The following is a 26,607-nucleotide window of genomic DNA, read 5'->3' as shown; positions in this document are numbered from 1 at the left end:
TTCCAGTGTCCTGTCTCCCATCTTGTGTGACTACATGCTTTATGTATGGCCTTGCATTTGGCTGTATTAAAACATTTTATTCAAGTGATTTTTTTTTCTCCCTCCCTCCCCCAGTGTTTTGTTTCACAGGAAGTTTCAATTTTTTTGTTAATTTCAAAAAAAATAGACAATATGGATTTTCCTGTGAAACAAAAACATCCAGCTCTACACACTAGTTAGAAAAAGGGAGTGGCTCCGAGAGAAGAGGGATTTGAAGAAAAAAATAAAGGGGTGGGGGAAAGGAAAGCTCTGCACTACAGTACCTACAGAAATATCTCACTATTGACTAAGGCAGCCGGCTAGTTAGATCTCCATGGAGACCAATACAGGTCATATGTAACCAGATAATCAAGACATAATCGAGTTCAGATTTGTACAGCAATTAGCCAGGGCCATAGTGAAACTGTCAGTCATTGGTGCCACAGCAGGAAACTAAATTGGCTCCAGCCTAGTGAATATAGAATGCAATGGACCCTTTTTCTAAGTGGTGAGAAAACACTGTGAAACAATTGCATGGTTGGATCTTCCTTATCTAGTGTTTGGGGCCTCTCTTGCATAGTTGTATTGGGGAAAATATAAAGAGGTTGCTAGTCTCGCTCAGTACATGGGAAGTACTTAATGACAGTGGTGAGATGTTATTTGGGGGAATAGATAGTTCAAGGGTTTGGCAATGAGGTATGTCACTGGAGCTACACTGATTTATAACAGCTGAGGAGCTGGCCCTGAATGTGTAGCAAGAAAAACTTGAGCTTATATTTTCAGATGCAGACACACTCTTCCCTGTTCCAGTTCAGCTTTAGGGACCCAGTTTGGATACTTAGAGCATGAAGGGATTATGGACAGAACACTAAGCTTTTGCTGCTCTTAGCTGAAAATCGTTCTGATCCAGGGAGTTTTCCAGGTTCATCCATGGAGGAAGTATTTCTCATCTCGTGTTGCCAACTCACGATTTTATCATGAGACTTGCAATATTTTGGTGTTTTTTCTTAACGCTCCAGCTGCTGGAGTCATGCGATTTTTGTGAAAATCTCAGCTTTCATTCAAAAAATGGAAATTTCTAGCTCCCCTACTTGTGGAGAAAAGCTTGAAGAAATGAATCCTGAAGGCTCACAAATAGGCAGCAAACAAAAAGAATCCCACATTTATTATATTTTTTAAAAAGTCATGATTGTGTGTGGCCTGGTCATGATTTTTGACCATTTATTATTGATAATACTGGAGCGGTAGTATCCCTGCTACAATATAGATGACCTGGTTTAAGAGACTCCTCTTCTGTTCTGGGACTTGAATCAAAAGATTATATGGTTGTTTTGCATTCGTATATTCCAGGACAGGAGTTTTGAGGAACCCTGTGTTCTAGCATCCTCTTGTAATTGCTGGAGGAACCACTGAACACTCAAGCTGCAGGCTTGTCTACACTTACGGTGCTGTGGGGGCCAGATGCACTGTGCTGTTGTAGTACTTAGTGAAGATGTGACCTAGGGTCTTAGGCCAACTGGAGAGCTTCTCCCATTGGCATAGGTACTCCATCTCCCCAGGAAATCGTAGCTATGTTGATGAGAGAAGCACTCCTGTCAACCTAGCACTGTCTACACTGGGAGTTAGGCTGGTATAACTGTGTTGCTCAGGGGTGTGTATTTTCCACACCCTTGAGTGACAGAGTTATATTGGCATAAGTTTATAGTGTAGACCAGGACTAAATAACAGAGGTTTAAGAGCTCCTTTCAGACCCGAGCACATGCCTTTGTTGCAGTCAGAATGCAGTAGGAAAATATGCAGATTGTTGGACAAAGGCAGGGAAATGACAACTTTCTGAATGGGCGCTTCCTGCTGGCTAGTCCCCATATTAACATCACCATCAGCAGCCCCTTAGAATCATAGAAGATTAGGGTTGGAAGGGACCTCAGGAGGTCATCTAATCTAACCCCCTGCTCAAAGTAGAACCATCCCCAACTAAACCATCCTAGCCAGGGCTTTGTCAAGATGCACTATAAAAACCTCTAAGGATGGAGATTCTGTCTCCTCCCTAGGTAACCCATTCCAGTGCTTCACCCCGCTCCTAGTGAAACCCTTCCTTGGTTTTGGTGAATTAGCATGAAAGATGCACTTAGGGCATTGATCTGGAAAGGGCAGAAGTCAGAGTCCCATCTGGACTGCCATTTGATTAGCACGGACAGAGGTGTGGTGAAGAATTCCTGAAGAACAAAAAAGCAAAGCAAAATAAAAAGACTAGTTAGGGCAAAGCAGGGCACTGGTTGCAGAGGCAGGTGTTTTCTTTACCTCCCAGGAAATATTTTGGTGTCACTGACTGGAATGTAGGAAGGAACGGGGAAGAGGTAGTGAGGAGACATAGGGTATGTGTACATTACAGTGCTGTAGCTGTGTCACTGTAGTGCCATAGAGTAGACGCTTTCGATGTCGATGGAAGGGGTTTTTCCCTTGGTGTAGTTAGTTAATCTGCCTCTCCAAGAGGTGGTAGCTATGTTGACAGAAGAATTCTTCCATTGATCTAGCCACATCTACACAAGAGATTAAGTTGATCTAACTACATTGCACAGGGTGAGAATTTTTTCACAGCCAGGCGTTGCCAGATTGATCTAGTTTTTAAGTATGGACCTAGCCTATATCTGCTCTGGCTGTAACCCCATGTAAGAAAAATTGGCAGAAAAAGATGGGTGGATAGTGGAAAGGTGAGGGTGTGGGGAAACTAAAGCTTACTAAATTGTCTTTATATGTCTATTATAGTCACAAGAGATCCAATAAAATCAAATGTATGGGGCCATCCACACTATAGTATTATCCATGTTGGAAGACCTGGTTCAGTTGTTCCCTGACACAACTGAAACACACTTCTCACATCTAGACTAGTAAAAGAGGTCATGTTTCAAAGTGTGTTAGGTAATGTTTTAGCAACTAAGTTTTAAAGAGGTTAAACCCTATTGACAGAAGTGTTTTTAGAAATGTTTTAAATGTTTTAATTAGCCTATTTTAAACATGACTTGCCCTATCCATAGTAAGTGCAAAGTTCTGTTAAAACTATTATTTAAAACATGGTATGTTGTGTTTAAAAATGTTAGCTATTTTTCTATTCTAGACATGGCCTAAATCTGTAACATGGTTCAGGGACATAGTTAACACAGGAAAATCTCTGATATTTTCATAATGTTGGGGGGGCCTTGATTATACTTTCAATACAGTTAAAATATGGTTTAGTCTTCTGTAGATGGGACCTAACTGTATGTGAATTACATTACAATGTCACATAGAGCCGGTCTACAGCATTTGTGACAACCTGTAGGTGGTTTTAGCGTGGGCAGTTCCATAGAAATGGCTCAGAAGGATGTATATTAAGGGGAAGAAGGTGGTGTGCAAAATGTTATCGGTGTAATGAAGTGACACAGGTTAACTGATCTAGTTAGTGCTAATTCTACCAGAGTCCTATTTCACAAGCACGTGTCTTAATGACTAGGGCTTGTTTGTTTAATCATGCTATGCTTTCAGCTTTAAAATTTAATCATCTTCAATGCACCTCCATGAGTGCTGGAGATGACTGCTCAGAGCAGTGGACATGCATGAATAGGAGATAGCAAAGATACCCAGCTGCAAGGCCTGTGAACCCAATACAGTGGAGTCACTTGTAATCTGTGTACTGAACACTATGTACAGCTCAGTAAACTCTATGCTCTAGTACGCTTTTGGTTCAGATGCCATGTGCTATGACTTGGATGGCCATGCCTTCCTCCTGGCTGCCACTTATGACAGATGTTGCTCCTTATATTAATCCAATTTGGAGTTTTTTTCAGATTTATGTAAACACTTTTTTTGTAACAGGTAAAGCCAAATACAATGAAAACATCAGGGGAAAATGATTTACTGTCAGCAGTGCTGCTTCTTTTGGTGCTTGGGAGGTAACAGCAAACAAAAAAATGTTCTTTTCTGACTGGAAGCTTGGAGAATTTTAACTGATATCTCCTGTAATCTAGAACTCTGTGGGGGTTCACTTCACTGTAGTTTCTTGTCTACCTTACATATTTACAAACATTTGTTTGCAGTAAGAGAGCAGAAAAAAGAATACTTGAGCTAAATTGACCTCACCAGCAGAGGTGTATGTGTGCATGTCCAGTTCCACAAAGCTGGGAACAGCCATATGGGGTCAGCCCAATGGTCAGTGTAGCTTAGTAGCCCATCTTCAACAGTGGCCAATGCCAGAGCTTCAGGGGTTGTGAACAGAACAGGGCAGAGGGAGTGATGTATCCCTGTCTTTCACTCCTGCTTCTGGTGGTCAGAGGTTTAGGGTCACCCCACGCATGCGATTGCATCCCTGACCATCTTGGCTAATAGCCATTGCTGGACCTATCCTCCATGTACTTCTTTTAGAACACTAATCTAGGAACCTATCACTGCAACAAACCCCATTGCCAGCTCTGCCTGCACATCGACTCTAGTGATACCATCACAGGTCCCAACCACATCAGCCACACCATCAGGAGCTCATTCACCTGCACATCTACTAATGTACTATATGCCATCATGTGCCAGCAATGCCCCTCTGCCATGTACATTGGCCAAACCAGACTGTCACTACGCAAAAGAATAAATGGTCACAAATCAGACATAAAAAATGGTAACATCCATAAACTAGTCAGAGAGCACTTCAATCTCCCAGGACAATCTGTAGCTGACTTGAAAGTTGCCATACTTCTACAAAAAAACTTCAAAAACAGACTTCAGCGAGAAACTGCAGAGCTGGAACTCATATGCAAACTTGACACAATCAGACTGGGTTATCTCATTACAAGAAGTAATTGTCACTGTTCACACATTCTCACCTTCTAATCAATGGTTGTGAATAGGCCTCATCTACTCTAACTGAATTGAATATGTGAGCACTTGCCCTCCCCGTTGTTTCTTACCCTTGGATGTGTATATATATACCTCTTATCTGTGATTTCCACTTCATGCATCTGACGAAGTGTGTTGTAGCCCATGAAAGCTTATGTCTGCAGAAATTTGTTAGTCTTTAAGGTGCTACAGGACTCTTGGGGTTTTTTTAAGTTGTTTTTTATACACATTTATACTTTTGGCCATCACAACATCCCATAGCAATGAGTTCCACAGGTTAGTTATGCGTTGTGTGGTAAAAGTACTTCTTTGTATTAAACCAGCTGCCTGTTAATTTTATTGGGTGACCCTCTGGTGTTTTTTTTTCCACTCCATTCATGATTTTATAGACCTCTGTCATATCCTCCCAGTTGTCTCTTTTCTAAGATGAACAGCCCTACTCTTTTTAGTTTCTCCTCATATGGAAGCCATTTCATTCCCTTGATCATCTTTGTTGCTCGTCTCTGAATCTTTTCTAGTTCTACTATAGCCTTTTTGAGGTGAGGAAACCTGAACTGGACGCAGTGTACAAGGCATTATATTTGCTGTTTTATTTTCTAGCTCTTTCCTAATAGTTCCTAACAATCTCTAAGCCTTTTTGACCACTGCTTTACATTGAGCTGATGTTTTCAGAGAATTGTCTGTGGTGATTCCAAGATATTTCTTGAGTGGTGACAGCTAAATTAGACACTATTGTTGTGTGTGTGTAGTTGGGATTATTTTTTCTAGTGTGCAATATTTTGCACGTATCCGTGTTGAATTTAATCAGCCAATGTGTTGCCCAGTCACCAATTTTGGGAGATCCCCCTGTAACTCTTTGCAGTCAGCTTTGAACTTAACAAGCTTGAATTTTGTATCATCTTGTTTGTTTGCTCCCTTCTCCAGATGGTTAATGAATATGTTGAAGAGCTCAGGTCCCAGTACAGATCCTTGGGGGGACCTTGCTATTTACCTCTCTCCATTGTGAAAACTGACCTTCTATTTTTACCCTTTGTTTCCTGTCTTTTAACCAGGTACTGATCCATGAGAGGACCTTTCCTTTCATCCCATGCCTGCTTACTTTGCTTAAGAGCCTTTGGTGAGCGACTTTGTCAAAAGCTTTCTGAAAATCCAAGTACATTATATTGACTAGATCACCCTTATCCACATGCTTGCTGACACCCTCAAAGAATTCCAATAGATTGCTGAGGCATGACTTCTCTTTACAAAAGCTATGTTGACTCTTCCCCCAACAAATCACATTTGTTTGTGTCTGATGATTCTGTTCTTTTTCTACCCGTTTGCCTGGTACTGAATTTAGGCTTACTGGTGCCTGTAAAAGGATCGCCTCTGGAGCCCTTGTTTAAAATTGGCATTACGTTAGCTATCCTCCAGTCATCTGGTTAGAGGCTTGTTTTAGTGATAGGTTACATACCACAGTTAGTGGTTCTGCAATTTCATGTTTGAGTTCCTTCAGAACTCTTGGGTGAATACCATCTGGTACTGGTGACATGTTTCTGTTTAACTAATCAGTTTGTTCTAAACCTCTTCTATAGACACATCCATGTAGGACAGTACTTCAGATTTGTTGTCCAAAAAGAATAGCTCTGATGTGGCTATCTCTCCCACATCTTCTGCAATGATGACCGATGCAAAGAATTCATGTATCTTCTGTGCAATGGCCTTGTCTTCCCTGAGTGCTCCTTTAACATCTTGTTTCATCGTGGGTATGTCTACACTGCAATTAAAAACCCACGGCTGGCCTGTGCCAGCTGACTTGGGCTTGTGGGTCTTGGGCTAAGGTGCTGTTCAACTGCTGTGTAGACATTCATGCTTGGGCTGGAGCCCAGGCTCTAGGACTCTGCAAGATGGGAGGGTCCCAGAGTTCAGGCTGCAACATCAGAGCCTGAACATCTACACTGTAGTTAAGCAGCCCCTTAGCCTGAGCCCGATGAGACCAACTCAGCTGGCACAGGCCAGCTGCAGATGTCTACTTGCAGTGTCCCTAGTGTCCACACTGCCTGTTTAGTAGGCTTCCTGCATCTGATGTACTTAAGACCTTTCCTCTGCTTTCCTTCTACAGTCAATCTTTTTTCACCCAGACTGACATTTTTCACTAAACCTGTCTGCACTTGGAAGTTAACACAGATTAGTATGAGAATGCAATAGCTGGTCCTGAATAACTCCATGTGTGGAGACTTTTCATTCCAGAGTGATAGTGCTTCCAGAGTGGGACATACTAACCAGAACAACTCCTCTAGTCTTTCGCTACTACTTCAGCAACTTGTGGCAGCCATTGCTGCAAGTCCTGTGCACTGTGCCAAAGCCTGAGGTTACGTAAGTGTGACCCAGACTCTGCTGCTTTAAGGTACTGAACCCAAATCACCAATGAAGTAGCACACTTCACCATTCTCCTCTTAGGATACTCTGTGTTGCCAGCTCTCATGCTTGGTGTTTTTTCTTTAAGCCTCAGCTCCTGGAATCACAAGAGTCTCAGTGTTTTTTTTTTTTTTTTTTTTTTTATAAAGGTAAATTTCTAGCCCTCATGGTTATAGATGAAATCTAGAAAATGTGACTGAAAAAAGAAGAACCCCAGATTTTTTTTTTAATTTTTTTTTTTTAAATCATGAGACTTTTTTTTAAAACCAATCTTACAATTTGTTGGAGCTGACTTAGGATTTTTGAACACCTGGGATAACAATGGGGAAGTCCAGTTTGATAACCATCTTCTCTAATGTGTGACCCAAAGCACCCTGTGTTCACATACTACACACTATGGGACCTGATGCAAGTGCTGTGTGTTTCTGGAGCACAGTCAGTACATGGTGGTTGATAGAACAATTAATTGTGGTAAGCGGAAAGAATTGACCATACTTGGCCCTTATTCATATAACATTTCATAGAAGGAGAAAATGCACAGCCACTTGCATGCTAATGGTGGCACTGAGCTCTTCAGAGGTTATCTCTCTTCCTGCAGAAAAAGCATCTTTATACAAAATATGCTTTGTGACATATAATTTTGAAAACTAATAACTCTCTGGTCAATAAAATGGTGAAATGTATCATATGTAAAGTTCTGAATTCACACTGTATGATGATATCCACACATGGTCAAAACCAGACAGGCCTGCCTGGGCAAAAGTTGTTATAGAGCTAAACAAAGGAATGTGTGTTTACCCCAATTTACATATAATTAGTAAACAGGATCATCAAGACAGCAGGGGGAGGAGAAACCAGAAAACCAAAACAAAATGATATTTTGGCAAACACAAGCAGGGGAAGAAATAGCATGGAGTTTCCTTCATCACCAGCTTTCATGTCCAGCTTCCCTACAGCTTCAATAAACTTTACTTTGTGGGGTAACCTTCAGAAGAATCCAGTTCAAAGATTCAATGGACTATAAATAACTTGGGGTTTTTTGTCCCTTTCATCTCTTTTACCTAAGAAGACAAAGGCACCAGCACCTTTGGGCCTCTGGAAGAAATCTTGACCAAGGAGAGGGTCAGTCACCATCTTGCTGGAAGACGGTGGGTGAGAGGAGGCCATTTTGAACAAAGACTTGAACAAAAACTTGCTAGAATTTTAGATGCATGTTTTCGCTTTGCTTGTAACCATTTCTAACTTTATCTCTTAGGACTTTCAGTGAATTCAAGTATATCTTCTTTTGTTTTTGTTTTACTATTAATCTAAACCAACAGTGCTGTGTTTATACTAAAGTGAATGTCAACTCCAGTTCATCTGGCAAACTGGTGTGCTTTGTTTCCTTAAAGGAGCAAGAGAACCATATTATTTCTCTGAACTGTCCACGAGAGGGCTGGACATTACATACCTCATGGTTTTGGGAAAATTCAGGACTGGGAGCATGTTGGGTTCACCCCTAAGTAGTAACCAAGGCTGGTGGAAGCAGAGTCGGGAGGCAGACAGACTGGTGGGGTCAAACTGCTGAACAAGGACTATCTAGTAGGCTGGTTGTGAGTGTCCCAGGTTGGGAGCTACAACAGCAAAGCATTGTGAGGCACCCAAAGTTACAGGGCAGGCAGTGACACAATACCTCACTCGTCTGGACTGCACCATGAACGTGATACCATGACATACAAATCTAATGAGACAATCACAGCTGTTCCCTTTGGGTTCCTGTGTCATAAGTGAGCAGACATTCCACATAACACACTGTGCCCATAGGGAAAGGGGAGAAAAAATGTCCCCCTCCTAATCATAACCAGAAGCATCCTGTGGCAACAACTGATGAGTCCTCCAGGAGATTCTCACTGCATTACTCTCTCCAACTGGCGCTGAGAATCAGGGGATTGTTCTTCCGTCAGTGTATCTGAAAAGGGCTTTGTAGATGAGGATATGATCTGTTCCATCTGAAATGGGAACTCATTACTTAGTTTGCTATTTGGTTCTCTACGTCCAGTGGCATTTTGCATTCTGCACATGCTGACCCTATGCACTTTAACAGAAACACCTCTCTACTTTCCCACGACAAACTGTTAGCCTGCTATTGACTTTTTCTAGTGTGGGATGGGAGATCTAAGGAGAAACTTAGCAAAAAGCTGTTGTTAATAGAAATATGAAGTATATGACTGGAGAAAGGTGATATATAACATATATTTGACAAATACATCCTTTCAGTTCACAAATTATCTGCAAACAATCTTTCATTTTTACAAACTTTTCATTATTGGATATTACTTAATGCATGGTTGATGGGAACACAGTTCAGGCTGTAGCTTATGTGTGACTGTTTGCTTTAGCTCTGTGTGTGAGATTGGTTGCTTAAACCATTCAGAATAGTACATACAATCTGTTTTTGTTCCCTGACTGGTGGAACTTTTGAGATAACTGCACAAACACTTCCGGTGCAAATCTTTGCACAAGTCTTTATTTGTGAACACACATTTGCACAAGAATCTGCAATGTTTTCCCTGTCTGTGAACCTTCCTGAAAACAAGTCTTCACTGCATAAATGTTTGCTGAAAATGAATGAAAGGGATCTTAAGTACAGTTAAGTGAATTTGCAGGTTTTACTTGAACGCATGTCTGTAGATACTTTTTTTTTTTTTGTGGTAGTATTTGCCAAGATTGGTATGTTGCTGTGAATTTTAGAACTATGCCTTTTTTCTTTACAAGATAAAAAGCAAAGTTTCTAACAACCTCTTATTGCAAAGGTTACACTTGGGGACTTAGATATAATAGAATGCTTTAAACTCAGTCTATGAAATGGAGGGAAACCTAGGACTTGGGTTACCCACATGCTGTGAGACAACTGTATTCTGCCTGTCCTATACCACACTGGAAATAGATTCTCTGCTTGCCAGTTAAACAGAAATAGCATGTGGAACATGAGCACCTTGTTGAAACAAAGAGCAGAGTCACTATTAGAAATCTGAGGACTCCTGTATTGTTTAGTTATAGATCAAGACTGTCATAGCTGTTTGGTAGGCAGTGGTGCAAGAGTAACTGTACTTCTCTTGTCCGTTTGACTGTTCAGTGTTCAAGCATAAAAAGAGGGGGAGCCAAGACAACATTCAGACTTTGTTCCTTCTTCCACACACACTGTTCTCTCTCATCAAGCACATCCTGAAAGCAGAAGTTTCTATCCTAGGGTGGTAATGTTCCTAAGTTTCTATATATTACCCTATATGTACTAGCATGCTATAGCCCCCTTGCTACCCCCCAATTGGGAAGTTTCCTATCCTACTGTCCATTTTGCCACATCTAAGGTAGCAAATTCAAACATAAATACCATAACCTGCAGTGTTGCCAGCTCTAGTCACTTTGTGAGTCATGGGATTTTGTCTGGGCTAGAGCCAGTCCAGCAAAGATGTGGAAAGCCCAGCCCACTCATGAATGTCAATTCCATTTCAGGGAACCACACTCCGATTTGCTGTCTTTCGCTCGGCCTTGCTCCCATTTCCCACAGAAGCCCACACTGTTCTCACAGGAAGGGAAGGGGGAGCAGAAAGAGCCCAGCACCTGAGGGCAGCTAATCCCTCCCCTCCTGTGAGCAATGGGATGGCTCCGCTCTTTTCCTTCCCTGTAACACCTTGCCTGGGAAGGGGCAGAGAGGGGGTCAATGATCTTGGAATGAGTGCAAGTCTGTCTTGTGGTGGCAGCCGGAGCCTGCCTTGCACTTGGTTCATCTGGTGACATAGTGCTCTGAGAGCCTGTTTCATTATCTATTGGACACTCATTGGTCTGTGTTCCTTCGGTGTCGTGAGTCTCGGCGGACTGTGTATTGCTTCATCCTCTCTATCTGGGTGTGTCTTGTGTTTGTAGAGGGCGAATATGTTCGTGGTTTCAGGGAAATATGTGCCCATCCACTGCTCACCTATATGAATAAGGATTTATCTGTTCAACACAGGTAACTTGTTTCCAAGTGCATGTTTTGTTCTAAGGAAATAATTTGATCCTGACAGGATCTCCTGGTTGTGGCTCTGGGAGGCCCTTAGCTTGTTGGTCCTAGTAGGCTTTGGCCTTTTGCATTTCTCTCTCCCTTTTTTGGTCTGTTACTCGTTCCCCCTGCTCTGGCTTTTGCAATATTGGAGCTATGTGGACCAAGGTTTGCATGGACCAGGCAGCTATTCATACAGTCCTAGAAATGTGGGACTGCAAAGGACTTCAATAGTTCATCTAGTTCAGTCCCTGACACTGAAGCAGGACCAAATATTATCTAGACTATCCCTGACAGGTTTGTCTAACCTCTTCTTAAAAACCTGCAGTGATGGAAATTCCACAACATCCCTAAATAATTTGTTCTTCTTCGAGATGTGTTGCTCATGTCCATTCCACTATAGGTGAGTGCACGCCACCGTGCACGGTTCCCGGAACTTTTTTTTCCCTTAGCAAATCCCATAGGGCCGGCTCTGGTGCCCCCTGGAGTCCCACGCGCATGCCGCAGTATATGAGGCATTGCCGGCCCTATGCCCCCTCAGTTCCTTCTTTCCGCCCATGATGGTTGCTGGAACTAGCCTTGCTCTCTGCACGTACTATTCCCCTTGTTTGAACTGTTGTTGTTCTAAGTAGTTTAGTTAGTTTTAGGTAGCTGTTAAGAGCACAGGAAAGATAAATGTAAGATCTGCAGGGCTTTTAAACCGCAGACTCAGAAGGACCGAGAGATCCGATTAAAAGCCCTGCTAATGGAGGCAGCGCTCTGCCCGGTGTCCGAGCCGTCCCGCTCCACCTCAGCACTGAGCGTCACCTCGATGCAGAGTGCACTGCCGGCAGAGGGCTCGACTCGGCACCGAGCAACATCCCAGGTGCCGAAGAAGAGGCAGCGCGCGGAGCGCGGACACTCTCCTGCGCCATCGGTACAGGCAGGGTCGAGTGTGGAGATGCACCGGCCATGGCCCGTCGAGTCTTCTCCGGTGCTTGCATCTCTGAGCAGGGAGCCTGCCCCGACTCCTGGAAGTGGGAGAGTGCCCCTGCCGATGCCATCAACACTGGAGGCTTTTCAGACGGCAAGAGCCTTGTTGGCCTTGCCTATGCCACCTCCGCCCCCCCCCTCCACCAAGGGAGAAGGGGCCAGTGTCCCGGGGCAAGCCCACATTAGGTACCCCCCCCCGAAGGGCGGTGGAGATCCCCGGTATGAGGAGGAAGATCTCCTGCCAGACGGCCACCGGGGGTAGAGTGAGGACGTTCCCCCAGCAATCGCTCCAGGTTGGCGTCATCAAGCCGGCCTGCTTCAACTCAGGATGTGGAGTGTCCCTCTCGGCGCCAACATCGGTCCCCAGCACCGGAGGCAGCGCAGGCCAAGAGGCGGCACCAGTCGAGGTCCGCCGGCTGGCACTCAGACACCTGCTCCAGATCCCCGGCACTGAGGAGTTTGCCCGCACCGAGGCAGCACAGAACCTGGTCTCCATTGAAAGACTTGGCACTGCGCAATCCCCAACGTGGAACCCAGTCGCTGGAGTCAGGCTCGGCACCGCAGAGTTTGGAGCGGAGCTGGTCTTGATCACCAAAGGGTAAGCGGCACTGCAAGTCATCGGTGCCGAGACGACACTCCGGTACCTTGAGCTCCTCGGAGCAAACCTCTACTCGCCAGCAGCGTTCATGGCGACAGAGGCGGTCCTCATCGTCCTCCAGGTTGGAGGCATCGAGAAGACAGTCCCTGGCACCAGACGGCGCCCGGGACCGAGGCCGTGCATGCCACCGCAGGTCTAGTGGCTCGGGGTCCCACAGGGGGGACAGTCATCGGGAAAGCTGACGCCCCCACAAGGCACCACAGCCGGCAGTGCAGTCAACCCCAGGTTGGCCCCAGGATCAATGGCCACAGCAATGGCCTTATTGGGCCCCATGGGGCATCCAGATGGGACAGGGGCCACAATCCATCCTGTCAGAGGGGTTCGGTCTGTGCCTCCGGCTCAATAGAAGGCCCTTAAACACCACTCCTTGGACAAGGAGTTGGACCCCATGGAGAGACCCTCTATGGATGAATCCCTTCATCAGGTGAGGGAAAACCCACAGGACGCGCCTCAGCAGTCCTCTTCCTCCTCACTGGACAAGGCAATCTCCCGGGACCATCTGGTGCCACTGGAGGATTTCAGGGTGAAACAGGAGCTGCTCAAGAGGGTGGCCTCTGACTTGGGGCTGGAGGTGAAGAAGTTAGAGGAAGCCGATGATACCCTCTTCAATGTGCTGGCGGCGGCTGCCACAGTGAGGGTGGCCTTACCAGTCCACAATAGGGTCCTCAAAATTGTAAAGGCCCTTTGGCAAACCCCTTCCTCGGTCACCCGTATATCAAAGGTAGCCGAGAAAAAGTATTATGTCCCGGCCAAAGGGTTCAAGTATTTGTTCACTCACCCAGCCCTGGGAACCCTGGTAATAGATGCAGCCAACCAGCGGACAGGCAAGGTCAGCCAGGTTCCACTCCCAAGAACAAAGACAACAAAAAGCTGGATTTGTTTGGGAGAAAAATTTATTCAATGGCAGCCCTGCAGTTCAGGATTGCCAACCATCAGGCCCTCTTGGGCAGATACAGTTTTAACTTGTGGGACTCCCTCAGGCGTTTTGCTGAGGCCTTGTCCCAGGACCAGCCTGCAGACCATACCACCATCCTGGATGAAGGAATCACGGTGGCTAGGGCAGTGCTCCAGACAGCCAGTGACGCTGCTGACATGCCAGGTAGGGCCATAGCTTCCGCTATTGCCATGAGAAGGTGCTCATGGCTGCTATCCTCAGGCCTGTCCCAGGAGGTGCAGCAATCGATTCAGGACCTCCCCTTCGATGGGTCGGCCCTATTCTCCGATCAGACCGATACAAAGCTGCATGGTCTGAAGGACTCCAGGGCCACACTTCACTCCCTGGGCCTGTACACTCCCCAGGCTTCCAGGCGGCAGTCATGGCCCCAGGCGCAGCAGCTGCCAAGGCCTCCGTTTAGGTCCTTTCAACCCTATAGAAATAGGGACAGGAATAGGGGGTTCAGAAGTAGAAATCAACCCCCCAGCTCATCCTCAGCCCCCCAACAGGGACACCCAGGGGGTTGGACAACAGTTAAATAATCTACTCCCTACATCCATCTTCAGGGACACCTCTCACTTCAGGTGTCTATCCTCCCCAGTGTTACCTAGCAGCTCTGTGTTCTTGGGGAACCAGGGCGCAAAACCCCAATTGCTCACCTGAATACCCCCCCCCCCCCCACCACCACCTGGCAGGCTGCTTGAACCAGAAATCAAAGACATTCTCAATATGAAAAGGCAGGAGACACAACTGAAACCCTCCCCATTAAGGGTGAGACAACTCCCCATGCCTCATAAGCATCTCAGTTAGCACATGAATGGAGAACAGAAGCTTCATCTACATCGAAGATGGAACACGCACAGAATTCTGGGATTGGTACAGCAAGGAACGCACTGAACTCTGGGATTGCTGAAGCAGGGAAGCACTGCATGTTGGGAAATCCCTGCTCTTGATGTAAATGAACTAACACCTGTACACATCCAGCTCCGCAGTTATCAGACCATTCTAGTTATTGATATGCAAAACACTATATCCTGGTTGCATTGTGATCTCTCTCTCAAGGAAAGATGCCCTTCCAGGAAGGATCAGCTCCTTTTGTCCAGACATTGTTTATCCATAAACAAACCTGGCATCTACAAATCCCCTATCAAAGCTCAAACCTCTGTTCTGATGCTTGGATCCAAACTCTGCATCAGTTCCACTGTAACCTGTCTTCTCTTCCTGACTGATCGTGTTGGGGGCTCTGCCAGACTCAAAGCACTCCAGACCCTGAACTGACAAGCCTGTTCCTGGGAACCTCTGAACTGCATGGAGTGGTGAGATCAACCCCCTCCTCCTTCCCCCAACACAACTGATCTCTCTCTCTCTCTCTCAGTCCAGGTATAACTTTCTACTTTTGTAATCAAACCTGGGATAGCTTTCTCCAATACCCCAATTGTAATTGTGTAGTATTGTAAGTGTTTGATTGTTTTTCTCTCCTTGTATGGTATTACTATTAGTATCATAAGTTTTATATACCTAGCAATAAAATAACTGTTATAATCAAGCTGGTTGCCACTTTCTCTCTCTCTCTCTCAACTTTATGTTCTTCCTTTGTGTCCTTGGTCCCTATCTTGCTCTGTAGCAACGTTTCTCTTACCTAAGCCAAAGATCCCTGGAGTGCCCAAAAATCCTATGGGGTTTGCTCATCAAGGGGGTTATTGCTAGAACAATTGTGGTGTAAAGGGGCATATGAAGGGGACAGCCAGCAAGTGCTACTCTGCCTAGCCTATGGGGTCCAGGGGCAAATGAGGGTGCAGCTGAAGTGCTGTTTGACCTAGCCTGATTGATTCCAAGGGGCAATTAAGGGGAGTAGCCAAAAAGGTGTTGTTTGGACCCAGCCTGCTCTATTCTGGTGTGTTGCACAGGGGCATATAAGGGTAGCCACTGAGAGTGTGGTGTCACCCAGCCTGCTGAGTTCAGGGACATATAAGGGGTCAGCTGAGAATGCTGATAGCCCGGTCTGCTCAGACGCACTAAGTTGAGCTGAAGTGTGTGTGTCTGTGTGTGTGTCTGTGTCTGTGTCTGTCTGTCTGTCTGTGGGGGGGGGTTGTGCTGGAGGAACCCAGCCCTGAAAATCTTAGGTCCTGCAGGATACCTCCATTGGGAGGGGGCTTGTAGCCCCATGAACACACAAGTAACACAAGCAGTACATTAGTAGAATCACACCCCTAGAATCACACCCCCCCCTTCCAGGAAGGTAACCCTAATAAATGAGCATACCCCAAGGTGAAGGGCAAATCTGGTAACACCAGCCACAGGCGTTTCTCAGTCTCCCGGTGGCTGGCTTCCACTGTCAGCTCACAGCCCTGCCCCTTGGCCTACTCGCAGCTACAAGGGAGTTCACTGAGTGGATGCTGATGCCCCACGGCATCAGCCAGGCGCTGCCCGCAGCTGTTAGACCACATGGCAGCCTACACACACGAAGTGAGACTAGCTCGCCTGAGTCTCAGACCGCTTCAGGCATGGTTGACCTTGGTATATGGGCTGAGCAGACACCCATTGGACCGGGTGGTCACAGTTCCCCCACCCGTCCTAGCCTCCCTAGACTGGTGGTGGACTCCCCGGGCAATGATGAAAGGTGTTCCATTCAAGGAACTGGTCGGTCACCCTAATTTCTGACGCTTCCAGATGGGGAGCCCGCATCAGCGCCAACCCAGGCAATCAGGTGCTCTGGTCGGGGGAGGAGAAACTCCTGCACAGCAACGTGAAGGAGCTGAGGGCCATTCGCCTAGCGAATAAAGTGTCTCTCTGATTCCCAACAGCCAGAGTGGTGCAGGTGCTGACGGACAACACCACAGCCATGGTTTACATAGATAGGCAGGGGGGAGAGCACCCCTTGGCCCTCTGCAACGACTCCTGGGAGTGAGGAATGACGAGGCAGATAGCCTCAGCAAGTTGTTCCTACCCTGCCACAACTGGCCGTTGCACCCGGAGGTGGTGGCGATGATCTTCCAGAAGGGGGCGTTCCCCAACTGGACCTATTTGCATTGGCCTAGAACGTGAAGTATCTGAGGTTCTGTTCGCTCTGGGGTCATGTGACTGGGTTGATTTCTGATGCGTTCCTCATGAACTGTTGCACCCGGACCTGGACCCCCTGCACCGCACGGCCTGGAGGCCCTGTGGCTGATGGAGGGGGACACAGCCTGCTCGGTGGAGGCCCAACAACTCCTGCTTGGCAGCAGGAAACTGTCTACACAGGTTGTGTATCGGGTTAAGTGGAAATGGTTTACCTCTTAGGCAGAGTCTGGGGCAGTCTGCCCAGCCTACCGCCTTAACAGGTGACCCTGGAGTACCTGCTCCAGCTAAAGCTCCAGGGTCTGGCTCTGGCCTCGCTGAAGGTTCACCTGGCGGCCATTTCGGCCTTCCATCAGCAGCTAGAGGGGAGACTGCTGTTTTCCTACCCCATGTCGGTCAGTTTCCTCAAGGGGGTAGAGAGGCTTTACCCGCCAGTCTGTGACCCGGGGCCTCCCTGGGATCTCAACCAGATCCTCTCGAGACGCACGGGGCCCCCCTTTGAACCCATGGCTTCATGCCCTCTGCTCATCCTTTTATGGAAGGTAGCCTTCCTGGTGGCCATTACCTCAGCTAGGAGGGTCTCCAAGATTGGGGCCTTGACCTCAGAGCCCCCTTATACAGTATCCTGTAAGGATAAGGTGCAGTTGAGGCAGCATCCAGCCTTCTTGCCCAAGGTGATTTCCCATTTCATTGTAACCAAGATAATTTTCTCCCCATGTTTTTCCCAAACTGCACAGTTCAGAGGAGGAGAGGAGATGGCATCTCCTCGTGGATTACATCATGCATCAAGTTCTGCGACCAGCAGGTGAGGGTGTCCCTTCCACGAACCATCACAGCGTACTCAACCAGAGCTTAAGCGCCATTGCTCAACAGGCAACAGAGGACGTGGGATTTTGCAGAGCCGGGTTGAGGGCAGCTCACTGGTAATTCCTACCCACCTCCAAGGTATTGCTTGTTAGTCACCTATAATGGAATGGACATGAGCAATCACTTGGTTACTTACCAGTAACTGATGTTCTTCGAGATGTGTTGCTCATGTCCATTCCACATCCCACCCCTCATCCCTGCTGTCGGAGTTGGTAGAAAGAAGGGACTGAGGGGGCGTAGGGCTGGCAGTGCATCATATATCTTGGCATGCATGTGGGACTCCAGGGGGCACCAGAGCTGGCCCTACGGGATCTGCGAAGGGGAAAAAAGTTCCGGGAACTGTGCACAGTGGTGTGCTCTCATCCATAATGGAATGGACATGAGCAACACATCTCGAAGAACATCAGTTACTGGTAAGTAACATTGTTTTCCAGTGCTTAGCTGCCATGACAGTTAGTTAGGAAGTTTTTCCAAATCTCTAACCTAAATCTCCCTTGTTGCTGCTATTTAAGCCCATTGCCTCTTGTCCTGGCCTCAGTGGATAAGAACAATTTATTACTCTCCTTTTTATAAAGACCTTTTATGTACTTGAAGACTGTTATCCTGTCCTCCCTTAGTCTTCTCTTCTCCAGATGAAACACACCCAATTTTTTCAATTTTTCTTCCTAGGTCATGTTTTTTAGACCATCATACCTTCTCTGGCAGTGTTTTCCCAATTTAAGAATGTCTTGCCATATGGTTTCTCTGCTTTTTGCAGCTTTCTTTAATAGAGTCTTTTTAGCAATTTTAACTACCAATTTAGCTTTGCCATTTGCCTGGCTGTGGCATGGTGATGATGTGATATCACTGAATTCTTATTCCCAGGTAAACTGCACTGAAAGCAAATTGGAGTTTGTTGTCTGAAACTGCACAGTTTGAGATACTTCACCTGAAGAAATGCTTCATTGCGTTGTCTGTGATGTTCACTGCAGTAGTTTCTGATCGTTCATTTAGTAGCCAGAAGTTTGAATAGGAGTCTGCAATAATGAGGTAGTGTGAAAAAATATACTGCCTTTAAGGGACAGGCTTGATCCTATAGCTGGGACAGCTTAGGGTTGGGCTATTTAAATAGGAACAGGAAGTTGGGCAAGAGAGAGAGGGGACTAGAAGCCATTCAGGCTACGTTGGGGGGTGGTGGTTTTCTCTCAGGTATGTCTACACTGCAAAAACACCCTCACAGCCGTAAGTCTCAGAGCCTGGGTCTACAGACTCATGCTCATGCTATGGCACTAAAAATAGTCATGTAGAAGTTCCAGTTTGGGCTGGAGTTCAGGGCTCTGAAACCCAGGACCCAGAGTGTCAGCCAGAGTTGGAACATTTACACAGCTATTTTTCGTGCCATAGCATGAGCCCAGTGAGTCTGAGCCTGTAGACCCAGGCTCTGAGACTCACTGTTGTTTTGTTTTTGTTTGGTTTTGCCATGTAGACATACTCTAAGGCTCTCGGTGACTAGCCTAACCAGAAGCTTTGTTCTGTGGCTTTTAATTTCAGGAGCTGAACCAGGGTCCTGAGATGAGGATTTTATGAACTGATTATTGTTATTACTCTAGTCCTGAAGCCATGCTATTTTGTTAGTGTGTGTTGGTCTCTCCTTGCCCCCAGCTGTTAAAGTGAGCCAATTGCCACTCTAGTTAAGGGAAATTAAGTTGGGGCACAGCTGCAGAACCACTCCAGGCTGCAAGGGGGTGCACAGGGACTGTCTGCACCTTTACAGATAGTTTGCATGGTTTGCGGTAAAAAGGTCCATTTCTACTTTGCGCCAAGGTCTGTTGGGGATGCTGTGTATTTTCATTGTGTGTTTTGCAGCTTGGCCTACATTTCCTCAAAAGCATCACAACTCTTCATCAAATCTCAGATATCCTGGGTCATCTTGTACAGTATACGGCATCTCTGGCCTTCCTGTTACGGGCTTCTATTCCAGAATGGCTATAATATATTTTTGAGAGTATTTCTGTTCTTCTTCGAGCTCTTGCTCATGTCCATTCTAAATGTTGGTGCGTATGTCTGCCACATGCAACAGTGCCAGAAATTTTTTTCCCTAGTGGTACCCGTATGGCCTGCTCTAGCGGCCTCTGCAGCGGCGTGTGTATGCGCTTCCATATATGGCACTGCCAGCCCCCACCCTCTCAGTTCCTTCTTACCGCCCGTGATGATGCTGGACTGATTCTCTTGCTTTTGCAAGTCTTTGTGTTCCTAGTGGTTTTTCTCTCTACTTAGTACCAGTGTGTCTATATAGTTCAAAGTTCTAGAAAGTTGTTATTAGTTAGTTAGGTTCAAAGCTAAGGAAGCTCCCAGGGATGGGGCATGCCCCGGTCCCTGGGATTCAAGCCCTGCACTTCTTGTAAGAAGCCTATGCCATTGAGAGACCCACATCAGAGTTGTCTGAGGTGCTTGGGAGAAGCCCACCTCTCTGCAAAGTGCAAGATATGTAAGAGCTTTTGCCCAAGAACCATGAAGGACCGAGATATAAGACTTAAGGCCACTCTGATGGAAGTGGTGCTCAGGCCGGCGTCGCAGCCAAGGTTGGACTCTGGACCAAGTACTGTGGCATCGTTGAAAAGCGCTCCGCCAACATCGAAGCTCCTCCCACACCATTCATTATTCCTGGTGCCGAAGAAGCACCAGAAGAAGGTGCAGTCAGAGAGAGAGTGTTCTCCAGCGCCGAAGCTGGCTAAGAAGCTGGAGTTAGCCCGGAAAGGGTCTCCGTTTGGACAGGTGTCGACTCTGGCTACTGTGCCGCCGCCAACTCCGGGGAGCAGCAGAGGGCCATGCCACCTGTTGGTCCTTTCCACGCCTGAGGCATTCCAGGCGATGAGGAGCCTGTTGGCCTCACTGGTGCCACCTACACTTTGAGAGGGGTAGTGCAGTGAACCAAGGCGCAGACACCCCAACCGGAGATTCACACAGGGAGATGCCGATGTTGGCGCAACGGTCCTGGCCCTTGTCTATGGGCCACCCTTCACCGACCTCCAGGAGCTTGTTAGGCTCTCGGCATTGGTCACCTGAGCCGCACCAGGACAGATGGAGGTCAAGCCACCGGTTGCTGAATGATAGGCACTGGTCCCTGGGACGTCGGCACCGATCCACTGAGTGTCAGTATTTTTTTTGGAGTCTTGAAGTTCTCTGAGCCCAGGGCGTCGGGTATCGCTGACACACAACAGGGCACTGGAGCCATGGCACTGCAGGAGTCCTTATAGGAAACCCAAGAACAAGACGAGATTGCCGCATCAACAACGATCTGGCTCCAGTCACCGCTCCCCAGCAGCGGGTCTTCGATGCCGGGAGTCAGACAAGCAAACAAGGTTGGCACCCCAGTGGTCACTGGAGCACTCTTCCTTGAGCTTGGGAGATGAAGTGATACTTCCCCTGAGGGGGATGAGCTATGAAGCCCTCCGTGTTTACCCCTATGCTGCCACAGATGGGGGGGATGGTTGCAAGGACAGTGATCTGGGCCCTAGCAATACTGGAACCCCTGGCAATTCCCACACTCTGTGGTACCATATCCACTATCCTCCATGGGAGCTTCAGTGCCACACTCTTTAAAGGACATCCATTACAGTACTGACCGTAGCCATTGAGGCAGAGTATGAGGAGTCATTGTCAGGCAGCCTGTCGGGAAGAGGTGCCCGCAGCCCCTCAACTGCCGGCCTCCTCCTCGTCCTCCCCGGACGAGGAAGTAGCAGGCCTTTTGCAGGCTCCGCTGTATGATTATAGGGCACATCAGGACCTGCTGAGAAGGATAGTGGCTAACCTGAGCCTTAAGAGAGAGGAGCTCAAAGAACCAGTGGATGGACTGTTTTTGGAGTCCTGGTATCTGCAGCTCCTTCTAGAGTAGCCCTCCCTGTGCATGATGGGATGGTCAAACTGGGTAGTAAACCCCAATGTCTCTGCCCCCCTACATTCAAGCAGGCAGAGAAGAAATATTACGTGCCTGCTAGGGGGTTTGAATATTCGTATACCGACCCAGCTCCGGGCTTGTTAGTGGTCGCGGCAGCAAATGAGCGAGACAGGCAAGGCCAAATGAGCTCCGCACCAAAGAATAAAGAAGCAAAAAAGATGGACTTATTTGGATGTAAAATTTATGCAACGGCAAGTTTGCAGCTAAGGATAGCTACTCACCTGAACGTATGGCAGTCACTTGAGATGTTCACTGATTCCCTCCCCCAGCCCTCAAAGCAGGAGTTTGAGGCCATCCTGGAGGAGGGTAGGACTGTGGCCAGAGCTTCGCTACAGGTGACTTCAGAGGCGGTAGACTCGGCAGCACGGGTGATGGTCTCCACAGTGTCTGACGAAAGCCTCGTGGCTCCAGTCATCCGGTCTCTCGAGGGAGGCGCAGTACTCCCTCTAGGACCTCCTGTTTAATGGCACTTCTCTGTTTGCAGACCAAACTGACTCAAGGCTGCATGGTTTAAAGGACTCTAGGGTTATGTTGCGATCTTTGGGCCTTTATACCCTGTCCTCATCAAGAAGGAACTTCAGGCCTTCACAGCAGCAGCACTTCGGAGGATAGTCCAGGGGAGAGCCCCATCGGAGATGAAATAGAGGTTACAAGTGCCGCCGGGGCAATTCACCGGCATCATCTTTGAAGCCAGGCCCAAGCTGCCATTCCTCAGGCAGGAAAAAAAAGCTTTTGAAGGAGCATGAGGATGACTGACCAGTTCATGCCCGAGATCCAGTCTCCCGCCCATTTGTCTCCTGCCTTGCCCCTTTCCTCCTGGCCTGGAGGGTGATTACATCGGACTGCTGGGTTTTGAACACGGTGGCTGCCAGCTACACCCTTCAGTTCACTTTGATCCTGCCTTCCCACCCTCCTTTCCTGTCCTTTTTCAGGGACCCCTCTCACGAGCAACTCCTCGTCCAGGAGATTCAATCCCTCATATAGTTAGGGGCGATGGAGGAGGTTCCTCACAACCTGAGGGGAAAAGGATTCTACTCAATGTACTTCCTGATCCCCAAAGCAAAAGGGGTCCTCAGGCCCATATTAGACCTAAGGGCCCTGAACAAGTTCCTCAAAAGGTTAAAGTTTTTAGTGGCCATCATTCCCTTGCTGGATACGGGCGACTGGTTTGCCGCTTTCGATTTAAAGGATGCTTACTTCCATATCGCTATCTTCCTGGGCCACCGGAGGTTCCTGAGGTTTACAAGCAGGCGTGAACATTTCCAATTTGTGGTTCTACCATTTGGCCTTTCCACTGACCCCTGTGTTTTTACCAAGTGTATGGCAGGGGTAGCGGCCCACCTCAGGCGCAAGGGGGTGAAGGTCTTCCCCTACTTTGACGATTTGCTTATCAGAGGCCACTCGAGGGAGCAGTCCTTTGATACATGCAGATTGTGATGCCAGTTGCTGGGCCTGTTAATAAATGAACAGAAGTTGTTATTCACTCCAATTCAGAGAATAGAGTTTGTGCGGGCGGTCCTGGACAAAGGCCTTGTACAAGCCAGGGCACTGCTGCCTGCCGCCAGATTCCAGACAATGACAAATCTTATAGCCAGCCTAAGGGGCCACCCCATTACCATGGAGACGGTATGCTTCAGCCTGCTAGGATATACAGCGGCTTGTTCCTACATGGTCTGCCACGTGAGACTATGTTTATGGCTGCTCCAACTGTGGCTGGCTACAGTATACTCCCCGTCAAGACATCCGCTGGACAGGGTGGTCACAATCCCCTCCCACATACTTACCTCTCTAGACTGGTGGACAAACCGCAGTCACGTATTGGCAGGAATTCCCTTCATGGCCCCGAGGCCGACGTAGTCCCTGGTCTCGGATGCCTCGGACCTGGGGTGGGAGGCCCACCTAGGGATCCTCAGGATACAAGGTCGTTGGTCCAGAAAGGAGCTAAGTGTGCATATAAACGTCAAGGAGCTCAGAGCCTGCGCGATGTTTAGGCCTCATCTGTACAACAAAGTTGTGAGAGTACTCACGGACAACACAGTGGCAATGTATTATATCAACAGGGCAAGGAGGAGCCAGGTCCCCAGCCCTGTGCCAGGAAGCTATACGTCTCTGGGACTTTCGTGTGGACCACAACATCACCCTAGAAATGGTCCATCTGCTGGGGCTGAAGAATACCCTAGCAGATTGTTTGAGCAGGTCCTTTTGCTCTCACCACGAGTGGTCTCTCCACCAGAAGCCAACCGCATCTTCCAAAGGCGGGGAGTTCCCCGGGTGGACCTGTTTGCCACTAGAGAGAACAGGAAATGTGCCTGCTTCTGCTCTCTGTTGGGGTTGGAGGATGGCTCCCTGTTGGATGTGTTTCTACTCTTGTGGTCGGGGGATCTCATGTATGCATTCCCCCCAATATCTTTGGTGCACAGAGTCCTGGTGACAGTCAAGAGAGACAAAGCTCAAGTCATTCTAGTAGCCCCGGAGTGGCCAGACCAGCACTAGTTTGGGATGCTGAGAGACTTCTCTGTGGCTCGGCCATGGTCTCTACCACTGTGCCTGGATCTCATCTCCCAGGACAATGGCCGACGGACCTAGCCTCTTTACATCTGACGGCTTGGCTGCTGCATGGCTGAGCCAGGAAGAGTGACACTGTTCAGCCCAGGTCCAGAGAGTGCTGCTGGAAAGCAGAAAGCCGTCCACTAGAGCGCCATACCTAGCAAAGTGGAAGCACTTTGCCAGCTGGCCGGCCAAGCACAGGGTGTTGCCAACAAAGTCTTCTATACAGACGATTCTAGACTACCTGCTTCATTTCAAACAGGGAGGCTTGGACTTTTCGTCGGTGAAAGTCCACCTAGCAGCAATATCGGTGTTCCACCCACCGATTCAGGGCAGATCGGTCTTCTCTCATGCAATGACTTCTAGGTTTCTCAAAGGACTGGAAAGCCTCTTCCCTCAGATTAGAAAGCCAGTTCCCCAGTGGAACCTGAACCTTATCCTGTCTTGGCTCATTGCTCTGTCCTTTGAACCATTGGCCTCCTGCTCGCTCATGAATCTGTCCTGGAAGGTGGCGTTCTTAGTAGCAATCACTTCTGCATGCAGGGTCTCGGAGATTAAGGCCCTGACCGCAGAGCCTCCTTATATGGTGTTTTTCAAGGATAAAGTCCGGCTCCGCCCTCACCCAGCATTCCTCCCTAAGATCGTCTCCTACTTTCAGGTTAACCAGGACATCTTTTTGCTGGTATTCTGCCCTAAACCTCATAGCTCCAGTGAGGAGAGGCATCTGCACTCACTTGATGTGAGGAGGGCTCTGGCCTTCTACACTGATAGGACTGCATTGTTTCACTGCTCCACACAGCTCTTCGTGGCAATTGCGGATAGGATGAAGGGCAAACCAATTTCCGTGCAACGAATATCATCCTGGATCACAGCCTGCATTCACACCTGTTATGAACACGCTGGGGCGGCGCCTCCAGCATTCCTATCAGCCCATTCCACTAGGGCTCAGGTGTCTTCAGTGGCCTACATGGCACATGTACCGATTCAGGATATTTGTCAGGCTGCTATGTGGTCGTCTGTGCATACCTTCACGTCCCACTATGCCATCACACAGCAAGCTCGGGACGATGTGGGATTCGGCAGAGCAGTTCTGCAATCTTCAGAGCCATGAACTCTGCCCACCTCCGGAGGTACAGCTGGTGAGTCATCTAAATTCAGAATGGACATGAGCAAGCACTTGAAGAAGAAAGAACGGTTACTTTCCTCGTAACTGTTGTTCTTTGAGATGTGTTGCTCACGTCCATTCCACCACCCACCCTCTATCCCCTCTGTCAGAGTTCCGGCAAGAAGGAACTAAGAGGGAGGGGGCCGGCAGCGCCATATATGTGAGCACATATACGAGCTGCTGCAGAGGGCACTAGAACCGGCCCTATGGGTACCGTTAGGGGAAAGATTTCCAGCACCGGTGCATGTGGCACACACACACGCCTACATTCAGAATGGACATGAGCAACACATCTCAAAGAACAACAATTATGAGGTAAGTAACCATTCTTTCTCAGTGATCTGGGTATTGTGATTTGACTGCCTTCATATATGATATGGTGCTATCTTGAACACACATCTCATCTTGATAGTTGCAATGCTCTTGAGAGGCAGGTGGGGCTTCTATCCGGATGTCTGGCCATCCTGACAGAATGATGGATGTGAGCACTTGTAAATCTTGGTCTTGTATAGTTTGTTCTTGGATTCTTTCCAGCCCCTGCCTTGAAACTTGTACTTAACTGGTTTGGTTGATAGTTTTTATGTCTTTCAGTGTTCTCTGTATTTCTATCAGGTTGAGGATCTCGTATTCCTGTTCAGCTGCCATATTTTCATCCTGAAAGTCTGCTCTGGATAAGAAGTCAGCTGTGTATAGCTCAGTCCCCTCCTTGTAGCACACATCTAAGTTGTAGCGCTTCAGTGTCATTAGTAGGTGCTGAAGGTTTTTGGGGGCTTCTAGCAGGAGCTTTTAAAAGTACTTACTAGTGGTTAATGGTCACTTTCTATGTTGATGGTTCCCTGCTTCTGAAGATACTGGTTGAACTTTTCACATGCAAACAGTATTGCAAGAAATTGCTTTAAAATTTGGACATATCTTTGTTGGTGACAGTGACCTTGATGCGGAAGCTGCCAGCTGTCCCTTCTGTAGGAGGGATTCCTCAAGCCCCATCTCACTGGGCATCACGCTGTATGGTTGCCACTTAAGTCACATCATAATATTTTGGGATGGGATAGCTGTTCACCAGCTCCTTGATAACTGTGATGGCTGCATTCTGTTGAGGTAACTATATTTTGGAGCAGGGACTTGCAATTTGTCAAGTTATGGACCTTAGAAAACTTGCTGTTCATGCATGCTC

At 47.6% G+C, this 26,607-nt stretch overlaps 1 long non-coding RNA gene across 2 annotated transcripts in view; it reads left to right on the top strand.

The window, feature by feature from the left end:
* The window catches only part of LOC137164536 (uncharacterized), a 104,270-nt gene that overhangs the window by 31,849 nt on the left and 45,814 nt on the right, over nucleotides 1–26,607 (top strand). The gene's annotated exons all lie outside the window — the stretch shown is intronic.

This window comes from Emydura macquarii, unplaced genomic scaffold (genome assembly GCF_026122565.2).
Source record: "Emydura macquarii macquarii isolate MOO-44397 ecotype Brisbane River unplaced genomic scaffold, CSIRO-AGI_Emac_v2 contig_2676, whole genome shotgun sequence".
NCBI classification, from domain to species: Eukaryota; Metazoa; Chordata; order Testudines; family Chelidae; genus Emydura; species Emydura macquarii.
The sequence above is the reverse complement of the archived record's forward strand: the minus strand, read 5'-3'. Positions and strand labels throughout refer to the sequence as shown.